Source organism: Oncorhynchus nerka, linkage group LG22 (assembly GCF_034236695.1).
Source record: "Oncorhynchus nerka isolate Pitt River linkage group LG22, Oner_Uvic_2.0, whole genome shotgun sequence".
Classification (NCBI taxonomy): Eukaryota; Metazoa; Chordata; class Actinopteri; order Salmoniformes; family Salmonidae; genus Oncorhynchus; species Oncorhynchus nerka.
The window spans coordinates 98801925-98814164 of record NC_088417.1 but is presented as its reverse complement, the minus strand read 5'-3'; the positions used below and the strand labels follow the sequence as shown (position 1 = coordinate 98814164).

Below are 12240 nucleotides of genomic sequence, written 5' to 3'. Positions count from 1 at the left end.
GATAATAGCATCTTATGCTTTCGCCGAAAAGTCTTTTTTGAACTCTGACATGTTGGCTGGATTCACAACGAGTGTAGCTTTAATTTGGTATCTTACATGTCTGATTTAATTAAATTTGGATTTTTATAGTATTTTATTTTAATTTGGCGCTCTATATTTTCCCTGGCAATCTAGCATCCCCCCTATCCCAGAGAGGTTTTAACAGTCACAAGGCTGCCGGGCCAGATAGGAATAGCAGGGCGCGTTATCAAAATATGCGCAGGCCAGCTGGCAAGTGTCTTCACAGACATTTTCAATCTCTCCTTGTCCCCCTCTGTAATCCCAACATGTTTCAAGCTTTCATGTTTCAAGCTTTCAAGCTTTCGACACCTTGTAGAATAATCATGGAGGTGATGGAGTCCAGGTGAGTGACAGATATAGGGAAGATAATCATGGAGGTGATGGAGTCTAGGTGAGTGACAGATATAGGGAAGATAATCATGGAGGTGATGGAGTCCAGGTGAGTGACAGATATAGGAAGATAATCATGGAGATGATGGAGTCCAGGTGAGTGACAGATATAGGGAAGATAATCATGGAGGTGATGGAGTCCAGGTGAGTGACAGATATAGAGAAGATAATCATGGAGGTGATGGAGTCCAGGGGAGTGACAGATATAGAGAAGATAATCATGGAGGTGATGAAGTCCAGGTGAGTGACAGATATAGGGAAGATAATCAAGGAGGTGATGGAGTCCAGGTGAGTGACAGATATAGGGAATATAATCAAGGAGGTGATGGAGTCTAGGGGAGTGACAGATATAGGGAAGGTAATCATGGAGGTAATGGAGTCCAGGGGAGTGACAGATATAGGGAATATAATCAAGGAGGTGATGGAGTCCAGGTGAGTGACAGATATAGGGAATATAATCAAGAAGGTGATGGAGTCTAGGGGAGTGACAGATATAGGGAAGGTAATCATGGAGGTAATGGAGTCCAGGGGAGTGACAGATATAGGGAATATAATCAAGGAGGTGATGGAGTCCAGGTGAGTGACAGATATAGGAAATATAATCATGGAGGTGATGGAGTCCAGGTGAGAGTCATGGGGGCGCTTGACGATGGTGACAGGAGTGCGGGATAATCAGCAGCCTGAGGACCAAGACGCCGGAGAGGGAGTACACGTGACAGTAGTGATAAATAAAAAGGCTAGACGGAAACCTGGTTCATGTCAACTTTGGCTTCTTCATACAACAGATCTGGCTTCTTCATAGAGCAGATCTGGCTTCTTCATACAACAGATCTGGCTTCTTCATACAACAGATCTGGTTTCTTCATAGAGCAGATCTGGCTTCTTCATACAACAGATCTGGTTTCTTCATAGAGCAGATCTGGCTTCTACATACAACAGATCTGGCTTCTTCATACAACAGATCTGGCTTCTTCATAGAGCAGATCTGGCTTCTATATACAACAGATCTGGCTTCTTCATAGAGCAGATCTGGCTTCTTCATACAACAGATCTGGCTTCTTCATACAACAGATCTGGCTTCTACATACAACAGAACTGGCTTCTACAATCAACAGATCTGGCTTCTACATCCAACAGATCTGGCTTCTTCATACAACAGATCTGGCTTCTTCATAGAGCAGATTTGGCTTCTTCATACAACAGATCTGGCTTCTTCATTGAGCAGATCTGGCTTCTTCATACAGCAGATCTGGCTTCTTCCTACAGCAGATCTGGCTTCTACATACAGCAGATCTGGCTTCTACATACAACAGATCTGGCTTCTACATACAACAGATCTGGCTTCTTCATAGAGCAGATCTGGCTTCTACATACAACAGACATGGCTTCTTCATACAACAGATATGGCTTCTACATACAACAGATCTGGCTTCTACATACAACAGATCTGGCTTCTACATACAACGTATCTGGCTTCTACATACAACAGATCTGGCTTCTTCATACAACAGATCTGGCTTCTACATACAACAGATCTGGCTTCTTCATACAACAGATCTGGCTTCTATATACAGCAGATCTGGCTTCTTCATACAGCAGATCTGGCTTCTTCATACAACAGATCTGGCTTCTTCATACAGCAGATCTGGCTTCTACATACAACAGATCTGGCTTCTACATACAACAGATCTGGCTTCTACATACAACATATCTGGCTTCTACATACAACAGATCTGGCTTCTACATACAACAGATCTGGCTTCTACATACAACATATCTGGCTTCTACATACAACAGATCTGGCTTCTTCATACAACAGATCTGGCTTCTTCATACAGCAGATCTGGCTTCTACATACAACAGATCTGGCTTCTACATACAACAGATCTGGCTTCTACATACAACAGATCTGGCTTCTACATACAACAGATCTGGCTTCTTCATACAACAGATCTGGCTTCTTCATACAACAGATCTGGCTTCTACATACAACAGATCTGGCTTCTACATACAACAGATCTGGCTTCTTCATACAACAGATCTGGCTTCTAAATACAACAGATCTGGCTTCTACATACAACAGATCTGGCTTCTAAATACAACAGATCTGGCTTCTACATACAACATATCTGGCTTCTACATACAACAGATCTGGCTTCTACATACAACATATCTGGCTTCTTCATAGAGCAGATCTGGCTTCTACATACAACAGATCTGGCTTCTACATACAGCAGATCTGGCTTCTACATACAACAGATCTGGCTTCTACATACAACAGATCTGGCTTCTTCATACAACAGATCTGGCTTCTTCATAGAGCAGTTCTGGCTTCTACATACAACAGATCTGGCTTCTTCATACAACAGATCTGGCTTCTTCATACAACAGATCTGGCTTCTTCATACAACAGATCTGGCTTCTTCATACAACAGATCTGGCTTCTACATACAGCAGATCTGGCTTCTTCATACAACAGATCTGGCTTCTTCATACAACAGATCTGGCTTCTTCATAAGGTACATGTGGCTTCTACATAGAGCAGATCTGGCTTCTTCATACAACAGATCTGGCTTCTACATACAACAGATCTGGTTTCTTCATAATACAGATCTGGCTTCTACATACAGCAGATCTGGCTTCTTCATAGAGCAGATCTGGCTTCTACATACAACAGATCTGGCTTCTACATACAACGGATCTGACTTCTACATACAACAGATCTGGCTTCTTCATACAACAGATCTGGCTTCTACATACAACAGATCTGGCTTCTACATACAACAAATCTGGCTTCTTCATACAACAGATCTGGCTTCTACATACAACGGATCTGACTTCTACATACAACAGATCTGGCTTCTTCATACAACAAATCTGGCTTCTTCATACAACAGATCTGGCTTCTTCATAGAGCAGATCTGGCTTCTTCATACAGCAGATCTTGCTTCTACATACAACAGATCTGGCTTCTACATACAACAGATCTGGCTTCTACATACACCAGATCTGGCTTCTACATACAACAGATCTGGCTTCTACATACAACAGAACTGGCTTCTTCATACAACAGATCTGGCTTCTTCATACAACAGATCTGGCTTCTTCATACAACAGATCTGGCTTCTTCATACAACAGATCTGGCTTCTTCATACAACAGATCTGGCTTCTTCATACAACAGATCTGGCTTCTTCATACAGCAGATCTGGCTTCTTCATACAACAGATCTGGCTTCTACATACAACATATCTGGCTTCTACATACAGCAGAACTGGCTTCTTCATATTGTTTATCTGGCTTCTTCATACAACAGAACTGGCTTCTTCATACAGCAGATCTGGCTTCTACATAGAGCAGATCTGGCTTCTTCATATTGTTTATCTGGCTTCATAGATCATGTCCATTCAGGGATCTCCCCCAGGCTGTATACCTGTATAGTAATTCACCTGAACAAATCCCAATCTACAGAGGTCAGTTGTTAGGGGCAACAAGCCCCCATTGGGTGGAGCCAAATCAAATCAAATCAAATTTATTTATATAGCCCTTCGTACATCAGCTGATATCTCAAAGTGCTGTACAGAAACCCAGCCTAAAACCCCAAACAGCAAGCAATGCAGGTGTAGAAGCACGGTGGCTAGGAAAAACTCCCTAGAAAGGCCAAAACCTAGGAAGAAACCTAGAGAGGAACCAGGCTATGTGGGGTGGCCAGTCCTCTTCTGGCTGTGCCGGGTGGCGATTATAACAGAACATGGCCAAGATGTTCAAATGTTCATAAATGACCAGCATGGTCGAATAATAATAAGGCAGAACAGTTGAAACTGGAACAGCAGCACGGCCAGGTGGACTGGGGACAGCAAGGAGTCATCATGTCAGGTAGTCCTGGGGCATGGTCCTAGGGCTCAGATCCTCCGAGAGAGAGAAAGAAAGAGAGAAGGAGAGAATTAGAGAACGCACACTTAGATTCACACAGGACACCGAATAGGACAGGAGAAGTACTCCAGATATAACAAACTGACCCTAGCCCCCCGACACATAAACTGGCTGCAGCATAAATACTGGAGGCTGAGACAGGATGGGTCAGGAGACACTGTGGCCCCATCCGAGGACACCCCCGGACAGGGCCAAGCAGGAAGGATATAACCCCACCCACTTTGCGAAAGCACAGCCCCCACACCACTAGAGGGATATCTTCAACCACCAACTTACCATCCTGAGACAAGGCTGAGTATAGCCCACAAAGATCTCCGCCATGGCACAACCCAAGGGGGGGGGCGCCAACCCAGACAGGATGACCACATCAGTGAATCAACCCACTCAGGTGACGCACCCCTTCCAGGGACGGCATGAGAGAGCCACAGTAAGCCAGTGACTCAGCCCCTGTAATAGGGTTAGAGGCAGAGAATCCCAGTGGAAAGAGGGGAACCGGCCAGGCAGAGACAGCAAGGGCGGTTCGTTGCTCCAGAGCCTTTCCGTTCACCTTCCCACTCCTGGGCCAGACTACACTCAATCATATGACCCACTGAAGAGATGAGTCGTGTACGTGCTTGTGAGTATCGGCCTTCGTAATGATTTTCACGGCGGTGGTATAGTCGGCTCTCATTTGAACACAGCAGCTCCACCTGAAGCCATTCTAGACGGAATATAACTCCTCCAGGTGTATAATGGATTATTTGATCAAATCTCATTTTTATTTAAATCGCCGTATGTTGGCGTCGGACCAGATCTTTCTCATCTCATCTCATCTCATCTCATCTCTTACCGGTAGTCATTTACTAAACAGTCCTTCTGAAATGGACATGATTTAAATACCAAATCTATTTTGGTCAATATTTTGATTGGACTAGCCTGTGTCTCTACCACCCTGATTGGGCTAGCCTGTGTCTGTTCCACCCTGGTTGGGCTAGCCTGTGTCTCTACCACCCTGGTTGGGCTAGCCTGTGTCTGTTCCACCCTGGTTGGGCTAGCCTGTGTCTGTTCCACCCTGATTGGGCTAGCCTGTGTCTGTTACACCCTGATTGGGCTAGCCTATGTATGTCTCACCCTGATTGGGCTAGCCTGTGTCTCTACCACCCTGACTGGGCTAGCCTGTGTCTGTACCACCCTGATTGGGCTAGCCTGTGTCTGGTCCACCCTGATTGGGCTAGCCTGTGTATGTTCCACCCTGATTGGGCTAGCCTGTGTCTGTTCCACCCTGGTTGGGCTAGCTTGTGTCTGTACCACCCTGATTGGGCTAGCCTGTGTCTGGTCCACCCTGATTGGGCTAGCCTGTGTATGTTCCACCCTGATTGGGCTAGCCTGTGTCTGTTCCACCCTGGTTGGGCTAGCTTGTGTCTGTACCACCCTGATTGGGCTAGCCTGTGTCTCTACCACCCTGATTGGGCTAGCCTGTGTCTGTTCCACCCTGATTGGGCTAGCCTGTGTCTGTTCCACCCTGATTGGGCTAGCCTGTGTCTGTTCCACCCTGATTGGGCTAGCCTGTGTCTGTTCCACCCTGATTGGACTAGCCTGTGTCTGTTCCACCCTGGTTGGGCTAGCCTGTGTCTGTTCCACCCTGATTGGGCTAGCCTGTGTCTGTGCCAGACAAGGCTGACAGCAGCTGGGAATCCCTTACATCTGTCACTAGGCCGGGGCCACCAGGCTAAGCAACTCAGGGCCTGGGTGACAAGCACCACAGGTAGAGGGACAGATGGAATGAAAGAGAACCTACACACAAAGCTATGTAGAATATTAATGAGACGCACCACTAATTATTTAGATATTTATTATTTATAATAATTTAAACAACATTTAGACATAACATTCAATTAAAATGTGTAAAAGTAAAGAAGATATCATAATCAAAATATTCCCCTAATTTAAGAAATAATTACATAATAAAATATATCATCTATTTAAATAATGATAAACTAAGTAAAATGCCCTGAAACACACACAAACGTTCTCACGCACACACACAAACAACACACAAACACACACACACACACACACACACACACACACACACACACACACACACACACACACACACACACACACACACACACACACACACACACACACACACACACACACACACACACACACACACACTCTCTCTCTCTCTCTCTCTCTCGAGACAGTGCTAAGTTTTCCAAAGGCAGAAATTAGCGGTGCGACGAAGGGTACAATAATGCGTAGCTTTCCTCTTTCACATGTCAAAAACATTTGAACTGAATGATTAATCTGGGTCTCCATGGTCAGCCCTGCGGTCAGGCTCCGGGCCTCGCCCCTGCCAACGCACCTGCCACTCTCTGCCCCGGCTCCCGTCTGGCCCCAGCGCAGTACGGAGAGAGAGAGGACGCCTCAACTCTCTGGTCCAGCTGTTCCACTTGCTATAAGGAAGGAAAGCTCTGTGTGAGAGAGAGAGAGAGAGAGAGAGAGAGAGAGAGAGAGAAAGAGTTGCTGTCTTCCCTGTGTCTGTGTAGAACTAGAGCTGTCTCCCACCCTGCGACCCATGCTCTGGCTGCATCCCCTGTGGGTCCTGGTCTAAAGTAGTGCACTATATAGGCAATAGGGTTCTATAGGGCCCTGGCCTAAAGTAGTGCACTATATAGGGAATAGGGTTCTATAGGGCTCTGGTCTAAAGTAGTGCACTATATAGGGAATAGGGTTCCATAAGGCTCTGGTCTAAAGTAGTGCACTATATAGGGAATAGGCTTCCATAGGGCTCTGGTCTAAAGTAGTGCACTATATAGGCAATAGGGTTCTATAGGGCCCTGGCCTAAAGTAGTGCACTATATAGGGAATAGGGTTCTATAGGGCTCTGGTCTAAAGTAGTGCACTATATAGGGAATAGGGTTCCATAAGGCTCTGGTCTAAAGTAGTGCACTATATAGGGAATAGGGTTCCATAGGGCTCTGGTCTAAAGTAGTGCACTATATAGGGAATAGGGTTTCATTTGGGACGCAGCCCATTGCCTTGAGTCAGGAGCAGTTTCAGTGTCCCCCCTGTAGGTCTACATGCTACAAGCTGTACAATCTCCTCTCCTCTCCTCTCCTCTCCTTTCTTCAGGGCCAAAAAGACCTGCTCCCCAGCAGTATAAAACCAGAAAGACCTGCTCCCCAGCAGTATAAAACCAGAAAGACCTGCTCCCCAGCAGTATAAAACCAGAAAGACCTGCTCCCCAGCAGTATAAAACCAGAAAGACCTGCTCCCCAGCAGGATAAAGGCAGAAAGACCTGCTCCCCAGCAGAACAGGGGCAGAAAGACCTGCTCCCCAGCAGTATACAACCAGAAAGACCTGCTCCCCAGCAGAACAGGGGCAGAAAGACCTGCTCCCCAGCAGTATAAAACCAGAAAGACCTGCTCCCCAGCAGTATAAAACCGGAAAGACCTGCTCCCCAGCAGAACAGGGGCAGAAAGACCTGCTCCCCAGCCGTATAAAACCAGAAAGACCTGCTCCCCAGCAGGATAAAGGCAGAAAGAACTGCTCCCCAGCAGGATAAAGGCAGAAAGACCTGCTCCCCAGCAGTATAAAACCAGAAAGACCTGCTCCCCAGCAGTATAAAACCAGAAAGACCTGCTCCCCAGCAGGATAAAGGCAGAAAGACCTGCTCCCCAGCAGGATAAAGGCAGAAAGACCTGCTCCCCAGCAGAACAGGGGCAGAAAGACCTGCTCCCCAGCAGTATACAACCAGAAAGACCTGCTCCCCAGCAGAACAGGGGCAGAAAGACCTGCTCCCCAGCAGTATAAAACCAGAAAGACCTGCTCCCCAGCAGTATAAAACCGGAAAGACCTGCTCCCCAGCAGAACAGGGGCAGAAAGACCTGCTCCCCAGCCGTATAAAACCAGAAAGACCTGCTCCCCAGCAGGATAAAGGCAGAAAGAACTGCTCCCCAGCAGGATAAAGGCAGAAAGACCTGCTCCCCAGCAGTATAAAACCAGAAAGAGCTGCTCCCCAGCAGTATAAAACCAGAAAGACCTGCTCCCCAGCAGGATAAAGGCAGAAAGACCTGCTCCCCAGCAGGATAAAGGCAGAAAGACCTGCTCCCCAGCAGTATAAAACCAGAAAGACCTGCTCCCCAGCAGTATAAAACCAGAAAGACCTGCTCCGCAGCAGGATAAAGGCAGAAAGACCTGCTCCCCAGCAGAACAGGGGCAGAAAGACCTGCTCCCCAGCAGTATAAAACCAGAAAGACCTGCTCCCCAGCAGAACAGGGGCAGAAAGACCTGCTCCCCAGCCGTATAAAACCAGAAAGACCTGCTCCCCAGCAGGATAAAGGCAGAAAGACCTGCTCCCCAGCAGTATAAAACCAGAAAGACCTGCTCCCCAGCAGGATAAAGGCAGAAAGACCTGCTCCCCAGCAGTATAAAACCAGAAAGACCTGCTCCCCAGCAGTATAAAACCAGAAAGACCTGCTCCCCAGCAGGATAAAGGCAGAAAGACCTGCTCCCCAGCAGGATAAAGGCAGAAAGACCTGCTCCCCAGCAGAACAGGGGCAGAAAGACCTGCTCCCCAGCAGTATAAAACCAGAAAGACCTGCTCCCCAGCAGTATAAAACCAGAAAGACCTGCTCCCCAGCAGTATAAAACCAAAAAGACCTGCTCCCCAGCAGTATAAAACCAGAAAGACCTGCTCCCCAGCAGTATAAAACCAGAAAGACCTGCTCCCCAGCAGAACAGGGGCAGAAAGACCTACTCCCCAGCCGTATAAAACCAGAAAGACCTGCTCCCCAGCAGGACAGGGACAGAAATACCTGCTCCCCAGCAGTATAAAACGAGAAAGACCTGCTCCCCAGCAATATAAAACCAGAAATAGCTGCTCCCCAGCAGTATAAAACCAGAAAGACCTGCTCCCCAGCAGTATAAAAACAGAAAGACCTGCTCCCCAGCAGTATAAAACCAGAAAGACCTGCTCCCCAGCAATATAAAACCAGAAAGAGCTGCTCCCCAGCAGGATAGGGGCAGAAAGAACTGCTCCCCAGCTGTATAAAACAAGAAAGACCTGCTCCCCAGCAATATAAAACCAGAAAGAGCTGCTCCCCAGCAGTATAAAACCAGAAAGCCCTGCTCCCCAGCAGTATAAAACCAGAAAGACCTGCTCCCCAGCAGGATAAAACCAGAAAGACCTGCTCCCCAGCAGTATAAAACATGAAAGTCCTGCTCCCCAGCAGAACAGGGGCAGAAAGACCTGCTCCCCAGCAGTATAAAACCAGAAAGACCTGCTCCCCAGCAGTATAAAACCAGAAAGACCTGCTCCCCAGCAGAACAGGGGCAGAAAGACCTGCTCCCCAGCCGTATAAAACCAGAAAGACCTGCTCCCCAGCAGGACAGGGACAGAAAGACCTGCTCCCCAGCAGTATAAAACGAGAAAGACCTGCTCCCCAGCAATATAAAACCAGAAAGAGCTGCTCCCCAGCAGTATAAAACCAGAAAGACCTGCTCCCCAGCAGTATAAAACCAGAAAGACCTGCTCCCCAGCAGTATAAAACCAGAAAGAGCTGCTCCCCAGCAGGACAGGGGCAGAAAGACCTGCTCCCCAGCAGTATAAAACGAGAAAGACCTGCTCCCCAGCAATATAAAACCAGAAAGAGCTGCTCCCCAGCAATATAAAACCAGAAAGACCTGCTCCCAGCAGTATAAAACCAGAAAGACCTGCTCCCCAGCAGGATAAAACCAGAAAGACCTGCTCCCCAGCAGTATAAAACATGAAAGTCCTGCTCCCCAGCAGAACAGGGGCAGAAAGACCTGCTCCCCAGCAGTATAAAACCAGAAAGACCTGCTCCCCAGCAGTATAAAACCAGAAAGACCTGCTCCCCAGCAGGATAAAGGCAGAAAGACCTGCTCCCCAGCAGTATAAAACCAGAAAGACCTGCTCCCCAGCAGTATAAAACCAGAAAGACCTGCTCCCCAGCAGGATAAAGGCAGAAAGACCTGCTCCCCAGCAGGATAAAGGCAGAAATACCTGCTCCCCAGCAGAACAGGGGCAGAAAGACCTGCTCCCCAGCAGAACAGGGGCAGAAAGACCTGCTCCCCAGCAGTATAAAACCAGAAAGACCTGCTCCCCAGCAGTATAAAACCAGAAAGACCTGCTCCCCAGCAGTATAAAACCAAAAAGACCTGCTCCCCAGCAGTATAAAACCAGAAAGACCTGCTCCCCAGCAGTATAAAACCAGAAAGACCTGCTCCCCAGCAGAACAGGGGCAGAAAGACCTGCTCCCCAGCCGTATAAAACCAGAAAGACCTGCTCCCCAGCAGGACAGGGACAGAAAGACCTGCTCCCCAGCACTATAAAACCAGAAAGACCTGCTCCCCAGCAGTATAAAACCAGAAAGACCTGCTCCCCAGCAGTATAAAACCAGAAAGACCTGCTCCCCAGCAATATAAAACCAGAAAGAGCTGCTCCCCAGCAGAACAGGGGCAGAAAGACCTGCTCCCCAGCAGTATAAAACGAGAAAGACCTGCTCCCCAGCAATATAAAACCAGAAAGAGCTGCTCCCCAGCAGTATAAAACCAGAAAGACCTGCTCCCCAGCAGTATAAAACCAGAAAGATCTGCTCCCCAGCAGGGTAAAACCAGAAAGACCTGCTCCCCAGCAGTATAAAACCAGAAAGCCCTGCTCCCCAGCAGAACCCAGACAGACCTTCATCTGTGAGGGACAGTGTGGTAGGTGGGGCCCAGACAGACCTTCATCTGTGAGGGACAGTGTGGTAGGTGGGGCCCAGACAGACCTTCATCTGTGAGGGACAGTGTGGTAGGTGGGGCCCAGACAGACCTTCATCTGTGAGGGACAGTGTGGTAGGTGGGGCCCAGACAGACCTTCATCTGTGAGGGACAGTGTGGTAGGTGGGGCCCAGACAGACCTTCATCTGTGAGGGACAGTGTGGTAGGTGGGGCCCAGACAGACATTCATCTGTGAGGGACAGTGTGGTAGGTGGGGCCCAGACAGACATTCAGCTGTGAGGGACAGTGTGGTAGGTGGGGCCCAGACAGACATTCAGCTGTGAGGGACAGTGTGGTAGGTAGGGCCCAGACAGACATTCAGCTGTGAGGGACAGTGTGGTAGGTGGGGCCCATCCAGACATTCATCTGTGAGGGACAGTGTGGTAGGTGGGGCCCAGACAGACATTAAGCTGTGAGGGACAGTGTGGTAGGTGGGGCCCAGACAGACATTAAGCTGTGAGGGACAGTGTGGTAGGTGGGGCCCATCCAGACATTCATCTGTGAGGGACAGTGTGGTAGGTGGGGCCCAGACAGACATTCATCTGTGAGGGACAGTGTGGTAGGTGGGGCCCAGACAGACATTCAGCTGTGAGGGACAGTGTGGTAGGTGGGACCCAGACAGACATTAAGCTGTGAGGGACAGAGTGGTAGGTGGGGCCCAGACAGACAGACAGTAGAAAGAGATAGAAGCACGTGTCTTAGGCCTACACTACAGCTGTTCACCTCACTGCTGGGCTGACACACACACACGCACACGCACACGCACGCACGCACGCACGCACGCACGCACACACACACACGCACACACACACACACACACACACACACACACACACACACACACACACACACACACACACACACACACACACACACACACAGCACGCACGCACGCACGCACGCACGCACACACACACACACACACACACACACACACACATACACACACACACATACACGACGGGCTCAGGCTGGCTCACTCACCAGATGCCATTCATTGTGAAATTAGTCTGCAGCTGGATATGGACCCTTTGGGACCAGTCTGACCTGTCTGACCTGTCTGACCTGTCTGTCCAGTCTGACTTG

General features: G+C 48.5%; 1 pseudogene; it reads left to right on the top strand.

The window, feature by feature from the left end:
• Positions 1–622: 622 nt before the first annotated feature.
• The window catches only part of LOC135563725 (formin-2-like), a 29301-nt pseudogene continuing 17683 nt past the window's right edge, over positions 623–12240 (top strand).